Genomic DNA, 13,160 nt, shown 5'->3' on the forward strand with positions numbered 1-13,160 from the left:
TTAAAATGCAGAATCCCACCCCATTTTGCAGTAGAAAACTCAATCACTATAGAACCATGGCCCTTAAAAAATTACAGAATACTTTTTTCTCTATATTTAACCCATTTTTGACACTGCAGGCAGCACTGTGCTGCTAAGTACTGACTAATCATAATCAAAAAAGAAGGAAACGCTGTTTTCTCTTTTAACAAAAGAACACTCCATACTCTGCCGTCATCTCTGGCTCCTCTTTCTTTCAAGTGCCACATTCACCCTGTCACTGGTTCCCTTGGGGCTACATATATATGTCTATGTGGAATCCATCCTTGTTACCCCCTCTTTCTACCACCTTGATCCAAACTGTGATCATTGTTCATCTGTTTATTGCCAAAGCCCCAACTCTAGTCTCTCTCTGCTTCTCATCCTACCTCCCTATGTCCATTCTCCGAAAGAAGATATGTCAGTTCAGATCTCTACAATGGTGACAACCTTCCACTGATTCCATATCTCTCTGAATCTAAACTCAAATCCCAACCATGACCTCTGAGTTCCCGTTCCCCAGCTTTCCATCTAACTTTGTCTCTTACCCTCCCTCACCCCACTCTGGCCTCACTGGAGTCCTTCCTGGATACCAGCTTCCTCACACCGCAGGGTCTGTGCACTTGTTCCTTTTCTCTGGAAAGCTCTTCCCACAAACATATTTGCATGACTTGATCCCTCACCTCTTTCAAGTCTTTTCTCAAATGTTATTTCTCAGTGAGGTTACTCCTGACCACGCTGTTTAAGGCTGTAACTTTCTGGCCCTTCCTATCCCTTTCCTGCTTTATTTTTTCATGGGCTATGACTTTTAATGTGCTAAATGATTTACTTATTTATTTTGATTGTTAGTGTTTCTTTCCCCACCAGCTCAACTAAAATATAAGCTCTGTGGATGTGAAATATTGTTTCGTTTGTGCAATGACATATCCTTAGTACCTAGAAAAATGACTGATTACTTGCTAGAGGCTCAGGTAAAATTTGTTGAGTGAACAAATGAGTCCTCCTAGAACACTGCAGCAGAAAATGTGCACTTGGGGGAGGGCAGATATATCTCACAGTCCCAACTCCTGGTCCCAGATTCTTCTTTCTCATGTGGACCTTACTAAGTATGGCTGCCAAAACATTGCTGTCTCCAGGTTATGCTGTTCTCCCCCTCACCACTCTGGCTCAGGTGTGGCTACACAGCTTGCCTATAAGGCCCACAACAAAGTGAAATGAAGTTGTCAGGACATCGTTCAAGGTCCAGGGTTAACAGACAGGAGATAGAGAAAAAAAGATAATTTATAATTAGCTTCCTAGGTTGTCTCTTGAATTGGTTCAGTGGTTCCTGCCTAGACATTGGCTGTCATTCCCCTACTTCTTCCTTGCTGATGGAATTCCTCTGAGGGCAGTTTTCTCAGATGAAGCCAGGGATGTATCTATTTCAATCAAGGTACTGCTATTCTCCTTGACAGTGACTAATTCAGAAACAGGAATACGAATGGCTGATGGAAGGCTAGAGGCATGTGGGTTGAGGTAACCTCTGGGAAGATTTCTGGGCTCTTCAAAAGGTATACAAGGAGGTTACATGCTCTTCCCCACACACAACTCCCTGCTTTGGGACACAGGGTGTTGTACTTTGAAGATATGATTCTTGGGAGTACAGGAGCATATTGCATTCACAAAAGGACAAAACCCCAAGGATGTAAGCCAATGTTGTGAGGTCGGCAGAAGGGAGTGATAAAGCCATGAAAGTGAGAAACTATCCTTGATTACACTGTTGATCCTCTTGATTCAGCCCACCCTGGGACTGGCTGATCTCCAGGCTCCTCATAAGATGAAATAATAAATCATCAATTGTTTGAGACATTTTAAGTTGGATATTTCTTTGAAGTGAAGCCAAAGTCATTCTCATTGACAGGACTCCTCTAGCCACAGCCCCTCCCATTTTGCTGATCTTTCCTAATAGCAGAGCAGAGATATCTTTCCTTTAGGAATTTTAATATTCCCTGAATATTCAAGCCAAAAAGAGACGTGTGTGTGTGTGTGTGTGTGTGTGTGTGTGTGTGTTGGGAGAGATTCTCTTCTAAATTCAAAGGTTCCATTCCCCCAAATTTGTTCTCAGGGAGTTGTCAAACCCTATGGCCTCAACAGAACAGCTGGGATATATAAACACATTCACTTTCTAAACAAGAAGCACTACCGAGGTTGTTTTTTGTTTTTTGTTTTTTGTTTTTTATCTAGTGTTTAACAAGTTGTAGCCTGAATATTGCTCAATGAAAGTTTCAGATTCTTGTGGGCTGGAAGCAAGCATTCTACTGTGAATTGATATGGGTCTATTCTGAACCAATAGTTGTTTATCTCTCAAGTCCTGAGTCTGCAATAAGGGCAGCAGGTTTTTCTGTGAGATTAACCATTTAAATAATGCATTCATGAATGTTATCTAAAATTAAATGGGCGAAAGGCAACTTATGGAATGGGAGAAGATATTTACAAATCAAATATCTGATAAGGGGTTAATATCCAAAATATATAAAGAACTCATAGAACTCAATAGCAACACACACACACACACACACACACACAATTTGATTGCCTCCTAGGCAGAGGAACTGAATAGGAATTTTTTTTTAAAGAATACAAATATCCTATAGGTACATGAAAAGGTACTCAGCATCACTAATTACCAGGGAAATGCAAATCAAAACTACAAAGAGATACTACCTCACACCTGTTAGGATGACTATCATCAAAAAGACTAGAAATAAGGGGCACCTGGCAGGCTCAGTCAAAAGAGCATGCGACTCTTGATCTCAGGGTCATGAGTTCAAGACTGACGTGGGGTGTAGAGATTACTTAAATAAATAAAACTTAAAAACAAAAACTAGAATTAATAAGTGTTGGGAAAGATGTGGAGAAAAAGGAACCATTATGCACTGGCATGGGAATGTAAATTAGTGTAGCAGCTATTGAAAACACTATAGAGGTTCCTCAAAAAATTAAAAAATAAAACTTCCATATGATCCAGTGATCTCACATCTGGGTATATATCCAAAGCAAATGAAGATGGGATCTCGAAGAGATTTATGCACCCCCATGTTCCTTGCAGCATTATTCACAATAGCCAGGATATGGAAACAACCTGAGTGTCAACACATGAATGAAAGGTACATGAATGGATATATCAGATGTGACAAATATACAATAGAATATCATGCAGTCATGAGAAAGAAAGATATCCTGTCATTTGTGATAATATGGATGGACCTTGAGGGCATTATGCTGACTGAGATAAGTCAGACAGGAAAAGACGAACACTGCGTGATATCACTTACATGTGGAATCTAAAAAAGCCGAACTCATAGAAATAGAGACTAGAATAGTGCTTACCAGGGGCTGGGGTGGGGGAAAAAGGGGAGATGTTGATCAAAGAGTACAAACTTCCAGGTATGAACTGAATAAGTTCTGGGAATCTAGAGTATAATATAGTGATGATAGTTAGTAATATTGCATTATATGCTTGAACCATAAAGTAAGTAGGAGAGAGTAGGTCTTAAATGTTCTCTTTATGTAAAAGAAATGGTAATTAGGTGATGTGAAGGAGGTGTTGGCTACTGCTATGGTTGTAATCATTTTAATAATATTATCAGTGTATCAAATCAACATGTTGTACACCTTAAATGTACATGTGTTACTATGTCAGTTATATCTCAGTAAAACTGAAAAAAAATTAAATGAGCAGTCTTTTATTTTTTCTGATTAAACAGCCTCTAGAGGGAAAACCAGTTGAAAAATTTGAGAGGCCTAATTTGGGGCTGTATTGCCCATGTTAGCCAAGACTTGGCACATTTATGCGGAGGCGTTGCAGGCATGTGAAGTATTTTACAAAGCTTCCCCCCATTTCTACATATCTGTAGGTACTGTATCTGTGACCAATGTGGAGAAAAGTACACTTAAGGCTTAGGTGGAAAATGCAAATGACAGTACAAATCAGGGTATTGTAGTAAAAATCTCCTCCCTGTAATATTACATCAGGAAACTGTGCCTTTGGTGTAAGCATGTTCATTTCTAGTTCTTTTCTATTCTTTTTAGTTTTTATTTATTTTATTTTTAAAAATTCTTTATATAAATTCAATTTTGTTAACATATATATATAGTTTATTATGAGTTTCAGCAGTAGAATTTAGTGATTCATCAGTGCATACAACACCCAGTGCTCATCACATCACGTGCCCTCCTTAATGCCCATCACTCAGTTACCCCATCCCCTCCAGCAACCCTCAGTTTGTTTCCTAGAGTTCAGTTTCTCTTAAGGTTTGCCTCCTTCTCTGTTTTCCTTTTTTAAGTTGTCAATACCCCTAGGAAAGGCATTGTGCAACTTAACTGTTATCTTCATGAGTTTATCAAGTCCTTCCTTCTCTACCAGGAAGGAAGGATGTATTAAAATCTGGAGGGAGGTTTGGTAGGGGCTACGGGGTGGGTGGGATGACAACCTAAAGGAAAGTGGGCAGGTTGGAAAAGAGGTAGCTCTCAGTAGGTCCATTTTACACATCAATACCAGGCTGAGATGCTAGCCTGCCAGATACTGAATGGTGAAGCCTAGATATGCACGTATTTCTAGCTGACTTCAAAATCCATAAGGTTCTTTACTAGACCAAAGTCAAGTTGACATGAAGGTTAATTATGTTCAGTGTTATCAAGTTGCCTTCCTTTCCTTTGTTCTTTCTCTCTTTTGTCATAAACAAATCATACCACCAGATAATTTTGGAAAATGAAAGGCAGTATAGCATGGTCGTTTATAGTGCTAAGTAATCTTGGCCAAGTTGTCTGTATTCCTCAGTTCCCTCATCTGAAAAAAAAATGAGATAAAAATACTTACATCCTAGGGTTGTTGTGAGAATCAAATGAGTGCTTAGAATACTGCCTGGCACACAGAGAGCATTCAGTAAAAGTTTTGCTTTTACTGGAGATATTTGTTTCATTTAAGTTCTATATCTTATTTTTTTTCAACTGATCAGGATATCTTCATCTTCAAATAACTTTAAAAAATTGGGGGGGGGTTAGTTTTGTATTTTTAAAAGTATTATATAATCGCCTAATGTAATAAGAAGCAAAAATGTTTAAATCAGAACATTAAAGTGCCCACCTTCTTCCTTTAATACCACTTCTTGGATGTTACAAATATGTTTTCCTGAACTGTTACCTTGCTCTTCACAATTTCTGGCTACCAGTGACCACGAAATGAAATTGAAACATTTGCTTATCTTACAACAAATTAGCTCTAATAACAGATTTAAATGTGCAAAAGGTACACTTAGAGCACACAGTGAAGAGATTGGGTGCACATCTCCATCTGCACATGTTGAGGTGAAAAGAGAGGTATGTTTCATGCAGCTGATGTGGATCCTGTTGATCACAAACAGGAATAAAATATCCCCCAAATGGCCCAGGCTACATCCTGAAAAGAGCGTGAACCAACAGCAAAAATTCTCAACGGCAAAGCGTAGGTCCTCACTCTCCCCTCCCGTGTTTTTGTTTCTCCATCCCCAGACACATGTTAATACAGGTGCACTCTGTTTAACATCAACTCCAAGGGCAGAGGCAGTTAGTGAGAAGGGGAGGGAGACTGGGGTTGCTGGAATGGAGGAGGTGGGAAAGGAGGAGGCTGCCTGGGTTGCCTTGGCAATACAAAAGAGAATGTCAAGGGGGAGGGATTTATATGCTGATGCTAATCGCATTCGCTAATTGCATCTATTGTGCTGACCTGCCTGCTTCCCCAGTTCATCATTCTGAGTCATAAGCCGTTCCCTGAGCCTCTCTAAGCATCAGGTCCCCTCCCCATCTAATTTTATCCCCTCTTCCAGTCCCCAGGCTTAGTTACCAGAGTGCTACCTTTGGCAAGGCACTGGGGAAGGCTCTGTTGTAACTGATTATACAAGGTTTTAGAAATCCTGTAGGAAAATATTTTCCTGCTGGAGTTTGCTGGAATATTGCTTTACTGCTCAACCACAGCATGGATTTACAACTAAAAAAAGCAGCTGAAATACCAGAGAAAATAAATCTGAAAGAAACTTCCCACAGTGAAATGCAGGCTGCAAATGATTCACCAGGAAAAAAAAAGAAAAAAGAAAGAAAGTACTGAGCAGTTCCCTGTAGAATCCAGGGTACCTTCAGTTGGAAAGGTGCCTGGACTCAGGGCTTTGAGATTTATTCCCTTACTCCCCCTGGTGGGAGTTTGATTTAATTACAAGAATCAGAATGAGCACATCTCAATACATAGACACCTACTGTGAATAATACTTCCTTATAACCCCCTCATCACTGGCATGAAGTATTAGCTCCCATCACTTCATGTATGTGGTAAGTCAACAAAGACATTACAAAGCATACAGTTTCAATCGCGATGTGGACACATTCATAAATCTTGCAATATATTTAAATATTTTAAAAGTAATATATATGCAATCTGTGCCAAAGTAAGTTGCTCATTCTCATGCCTTTTGTTTCTAGCCATATTCATCTTTCTCGATGATCTCTCTTTACAAGCATGGCCTAAGAAATGGCTCTTCAGTCTATTTTTGATTCTCTTAATTATTTTTATTCCTCTTGATTTAAACCTTTGCTCTCTCAGGTTGTTCTGTCTCTACTAATTTTCTCAGAGTAAAATTTCTATTTTGTTCCAACTCTTGCATTTTAATAACAGACGTCTTCTGAATTCTCACCTGGTGTTTCTGTATTTCTCAAGCACTGACGCATTTCACTGCTCAGAGCTCAAATTGGCTCCTGGAAGGCAGTAAAAGGCAGGTCAGGCCGTCTCTAGGCTGCTCAGTGTCTATCATCCTGTTTTGCATTTGGTCATAAAGTATGGCAGATTTATCTGAGTGGAAATTTTTTTCTGTGGAAAAGTTTAGTCACTACACATTGAAAAAACATTCCCTGCAAAAGAACAGGCTCCATACCTTTCCTTGTCTTTGGTCTCACATCAGCATTTTTCCCTTTTACAAGCATATGACATTCTTTGCAATCATCAGTGATGGTATGGGAAAAGAGAGAAGGAAGGAGGCTTTGGCTAGGATCCCTGAATATTATGATGGATCTGCTATAAATATATCTGAAATCTAGGCCCTTTAAGGGCTCAGTGATGCTGAAACCATATTAATTATTTTGCCTTTGTACAGTGTCACAATACATAATGATATGGGGTGGTTCATCATGCTATATTGTAAAGGGGAGCAGAATTTGTCACCTCAAAATATGCCCGTTTGGCATAAGGATTATTTTAGGATGACTACTTTTTTTAAAGATTTATTTATTTATTTTGGGGGGGGGTACATGCTTGAGCAGGGGGAGGGGCAGAGGGAGAGAATTTTCAAGCAGAAACCCTGCTGATGCAGAGCCAAAGGGATCTTGATCCCACCACCCATGGGATCATAACCTGAGCTGAAACCAAGTGTCCGAGTCTCAACTGAAAAAGCCACCCAGGTGCCCCTTTGGCTGATTATTTTTAAGAAACAACAGACATAGGAAAACCTCTGAAAACTGAGAAGTTACACTTTTGTAAGAGACATTTACATTCACAAGAAAAAAATCTCCATTCCTAAAGTTGTCTGACTCTCTGTACAAGGAAGAGAAGGCTGACTCTATTATCAATGGTGAAGGCATGGACTTAAATCTGCATAAAAACCTTACCCTTGTTTACTGTGCTTTTCCTAGTAACCTCCCATAACTGGCCTCCTTCCCATCCCAACATCTTTGTCTTTAGCTGGAGGTGTTATTTAAGATAGTAGCTTGGGCCATTTCTGGGAGTTACTCAGTTTTCCCAGGTATCTACCATGTATACAGGAGGTATGCATGTTATTAGATTTCTGCTTATTTTTCTCCTCTTAATCTTCCTTTTATTACAAGGCGGCCTCAGTCAAGGACCTAGACAGGTGGGTAAAAAATTATTTTTGCTTGCTTGCAATTGCAAAGCATTTTCCATTAGACCTCAAAACAGGTCCCAAATCTACCTGGCTTCTATGTTTGTTTTTTTACTGAAACAAAATTTGAAGATGAGTGTGAGAATCTTCAATTGTATTCCAAAGTCTGCGAAATGCATTGGACATATTCTCCTGGTATTTATGTGTGTAAGTGATGTAAGAAGACCCTCCTGGGTGAGAGATGTGTTTGAATCATGCCAAATTCTCAATTATCAGAAGGGTAGAGTGATTCTGAGAAAATCACGGAACGATCACTGAATTTGTATCTCGTCGGGGCTTCACGGATCTGTGCCTGAACCCTAAGAGAGGTGGCCACCTCTATTCTTTAAAAAGCATAAATACATGAGTAATAGAACATAGTCTTCTCGAAAAAATCTGCAGAGCACTGGAGTACAAGATGTTATTATTGTTACAAGGTGTAATTCAAGAGAGAATGAGGACCCCTTTCTCTTTTCTGGATATAACTCAATGGAGTGGGTGCACAGAGAATGTCTTTAAACACTTCACATTTCCAGAGACGCAGGAGCACAGAGGGTGGCAGAGACTGGCAGCAGTGCCAAAAGGTAACAAATGGAAGTCTACCTTGCTGAAAGCTTGGAGCAGCGTCCGGATACCTTCGCACAGCTCCTCTGACAGCAAACATTATTACTAGAGCTGTGGGTCAGGGTGGAGGAGAGAAAATAGCAGATTTCTTGGAAGCTGACAGGATGGCTCATGAGCAGACATGCAAATCCCTCAAGCTTTCCCCAAAATAATGGAGGATGAATTTTTTTTAAGATTTTTATTTATTTATTTGACACCAAGAGAGAGAGACAGTGAGAGAGGGAACACAAGCAGGGGGAGTGGGAGAGGGAGAAGCAGGCTTTCCGCTGAGCAAGGAGCCCAATGCGGGGCTCAACCCCAGGACCCTAGGATCATGACCTGAGCCGAAGGCAGACGCTTAATGACTGAGCCACCCAGGTGCCCCTGGAGGATGACTTTTTAGGGAATGAAGGCCCTGATTTGGTAATTTAGGGTAAAAAGTTAATTAATTTCTGTTAATGTTTAATTAATTTGTACCCTAAGGGAACAGGGACAGCAGAAAAGCCAGTTCTGTATTTTCATTTGCCACTCATTGACAAATGTTTGTCAAGGAATATTTATTTAGTTGCAACTCTGCTCTAGGAGGTTTGTAAGAAGCTATTGATGTTGCAGTAAGTCAGACAGACTTGTTCCTTACAGGTGGTAAACAAATAATAAGAAAATAGGATGATTACAACTGGGATAAGGGATACAAATGAGAAGTACATGAAAGCATATTTTTTGGGGAAAACTATGTAAAGATCAGGTGGTGGGATGTGAGGCAGGCAGGGGAATCTTTACTGTGAAACAACATTCAGTTGAGATTTGGGGATGAAATTTGAGGAAGAATTAGCTAGCTAAAAGGAATAGGGGTTGAAAGATAATTTTGGACAGAAGAAGCAGCATCTATGACAATAATAAATGAGGAATTATGTGGCTGATTCACAGAGAGTTAGGAAAGTAGGTGCTGATTGTAGTGATGAATGTAGGTAGGTCCAGGTAACATAGGACATGTTAAGAAATTGAGGCTTTTTGTATAATGGTGAGGTCTTCATGCTAAATGAGTCTCTACAGGTATTCAAGCCATTTATCTCCTCAAATATTTAACTGGGAAGAGCCAGGCTAGGTACTATGGCTACTAAAACAAACAAGACAGGTAAGATCTCTGCCTTCATAGAGTATACATTTCGGTGGGGAACTGATAGCTACTGAAAAAATACATAAAAGTATAAGATAATAATAGTGTATTAGTGAAGAAGGTAAATTAGGTGATGTGATATGGAGAAATTGAGTAGAGGGGGCTACTGTAAATAAGATGGTCAGGAAATGTCTCTGAGGAGATATTTGAGCTGAGACGTGAAATTGAGAAGGAGCCAACTATTCAAAGCACCAGAAGAAAAGCAAACACTCTGATCCTGTGATGGATAAGAGCTAGTCCTCTTCAATGACATTGGGAAGACTAATATGGCCCAAGAATAATGAGTGACATGGGGTCTTATAAAGAAATAGGACATGGAAAAAAAAATATGGCTTTTATTCCAACTGCAATGGGAAGTCATTGAAAGATTTTAGTGGAGGAATTATGTTGTTCTTATTGTTGTTGTCATCTGATTTTTCTCCAGTGCTGATAGAGTATAGATTAAAAGGGGGGAAGGACAGAAGCAGAGAGACCAATTTGAAGGCTATTGTGCTGTCCAGGAATGTGAAAATAAGCAAAGATTAAGAAAGTGGTAGCAAAGATGGGGAGAAGTCAATGTGTTCTAGTCATATTTTGGAGATTAGAAATGACATAATTTGTTGAGGAACTGGGTTATAAGGAAGAATAGAAAGAAGATGATTAAGGTAGATTGCTAAGCTGATAATGGTGTTTTCCTAAGATAGGAAAATTTGAAGGACAAATAGTAAGAGCTCTGATTTGGATATGTTAATGCATGATAGATTTTAGATATTTGATAAAAGATGTCATAGGAGTAGCTGGGTATGAATCTAGAGCCCAAGAGAAAGAGATGAGCCAAGAGCCAAGAGCCAAGAATAGATTTATAAACTAGTGGCCAACACCTGGCCCACAGATACATTTTCTTGACCTTTACAGAATTGTATTTTGCTTTTAAATAGTTATCACCATTTAAAAATCAAGAGAATTTACATAAAATGAGATCTGGTAATAACAGTTCTGGATTCTCATATGTCTCCAATGACCCGAAGCTGAGTTAAGCCTCTCCCTCTTCTATAGAGCTTTTGTCCTTCCATTTTCCACACTCTACTGTTCCCTATTGTCTCTTCCACAGTGAGTCTGAGTATCAGTTGCCATTGATGAAACTTCTTCTTAGAGTTGAAAATATTTCTATTTACTCATGTCTGAACCAAATGGGAGGGAAAAAATATAACCCTGAAGACTCTGTTGTATTTGTATCCAGCTTGCATTATACATCTTACTCATCTATATTTACTGTAAATTACTTACAGGCATTTGAGGTTGTGGACCCCCCCACCCCTATATAAATCAGATTTCACAGCATAGGAGTGAATGGGAATGTAGACAGAAAGACAAAGGGGGCCCCATAAAAGAGTTCAAGGTCCTGGCACTGTCATATGATATGAATCTTTCCCAGTTATATTTTACTGTACTGAATGATCAGATCCTATCAGGAAGGGAGTTAGCCGAAGAGGAGAGAAGAAAGCTAGAGAAAAGGACATCAAGAAGGTAAAACTAAGGATAGCAAAGGAAAATTGATACTGAAATTTCCCCAGAATGGATGGAAAAGGATGTGGTAAAACACACACACACACACACACACACACCACACACATACACACAGAGAACAAATCCTCCCTCAATGTCTACTTAAGAATATTGAAGGATGGGGACGCCTGGGTGGTTCAGTCGGTTAAGCGTCTGCCTTCAGCTCAGGTCATGATCCCAGGGTCCTGGCATTGGGCTCCTCGGTGGGGAGCCTGCTTCTCCCTCTGCCTGCAACTTCTCCTGCTTGTGCCCTCTCCCTCTCTCTCTCTGACAAATAAATAAATAAAATCTTTAAAAAAAATTTTGAAGGACAGCCACAGTGAGATCTTGTCATGGATACTAAACTCATTGTGGAGCTCATGCTATTACAGCTGTGAGCATTAACAGGAAAACTCATGGAAAAAATCCTCTTTTCTGATGTAATGAAGGAATGTGGTATTCTAGCTAGTCAATTATTCTAAGGAATAAAGTGGTCATATCACCCACATTGGTATATCATATATGCCATAAATGTATTTCCACACTTCAAACTTCTGAAAAGGATGACTAGTCTTATGCAGAGGAGGTAGCTGCTTCCATAGTATCCATGTCTTAAAACATTTTCATCACCAGGCTGCTTTAGACATCAAACTTCTATTACTCCTCAGACTTAGAGCAGCTTAGCCAAAATAAATATTTCACCTTGTCATTCTATACACTTTGCACACCTGAGAGTGGTGATACAGCTATCAGTTGTCAATGTAATGAAAGCAAGAGCAAATGTCAAGTGCATGGATATTTCTAGATGTTAAGGTAATAGCTGCCTTTGCATATAATGTTTTGTGTGTATAATATGTATTTATGTGTCATGTAAGAAGCTATGTTCACTTATTAAATGCATATTTAAAAAACATAAACAGAAGAAGACAATGGGTCAGATCTGACTCAAAATGCAGTTGGCCTGGTCATTACCCTATCAAGGGATAGAGTCTGTTTTTCCTCTCCTTTGCACCTGTGCAATCCTTTTGAGGGCTTTGACCAGCAGAATACAGTGGAGGTGATGCTTTGCCAGTTCTAGGCACAGCCCTTAACTGGGTTTGACAGCTCCTCTCTCTTGGAAGCCAGACACCACGTAAGAGGGACAACTGTGAGATAACCATGCTGTGAGAAGTCAAAGCCACATGGAGAGGCTCTAAAGGATGTGATGCCAGGTGGAAAGAGAGAGAGAGAAGCTAAGGGGCACTGAGACACCAGACCTGAGAGTGAAGAAGCCATATTGGAAGTGGATCCTCTGTTCCTAGATGCTTCAGCTGAGACCACAGTGGGTCAGAGACACACCTCCCAGCCAAAACTTTTCAAAATCCTGATGCACAAAAATGTGCAAAGACTTTAGCTACTCATGTGGGATGGTTTACTTTGTAGCAATTGATAACAAGAACACTATTCAACTGAACTGTTTGGAAAAGCAAACAAAGTAAGATATATGAAGCACCACATATTTTATAACTTGTACACCCTTTATAAATTGCAGTAAAAATAGTAGCAATCAATCATTCACATAGTCCATTACAATTACAGAGGATTTAAAGAATGTAATCCTTACAATCCTTCTATGAGGCAAAATTATCACCTTCATTTTATAAATAAGAGTTTAGAGAGTCAGAGAAGATAAATGATGTGACCAAGACACCACATGAGTGTGCCAGAAACAACACCTGGTCTTCTCATTCTAAGCCAGGCACCCATCCACAGTTGTCCAATAGAAAAAAATAATTTTCTCTTCTCAGCACTGATTAGACTATGAGACTGTCCACACAAGGAGAAAAACAGCTAATCATAACTCTTTTGTATACAGTATCTGATTTTACATTGTAGGGAAAGGATTTCTAAGAACATCCCTA

Source organism: Neomonachus schauinslandi, chromosome 12, assembly GCF_002201575.2.
Source record: "Neomonachus schauinslandi chromosome 12, ASM220157v2, whole genome shotgun sequence".
Classification (NCBI taxonomy): Eukaryota; Metazoa; Chordata; class Mammalia; order Carnivora; family Phocidae; genus Neomonachus; species Neomonachus schauinslandi.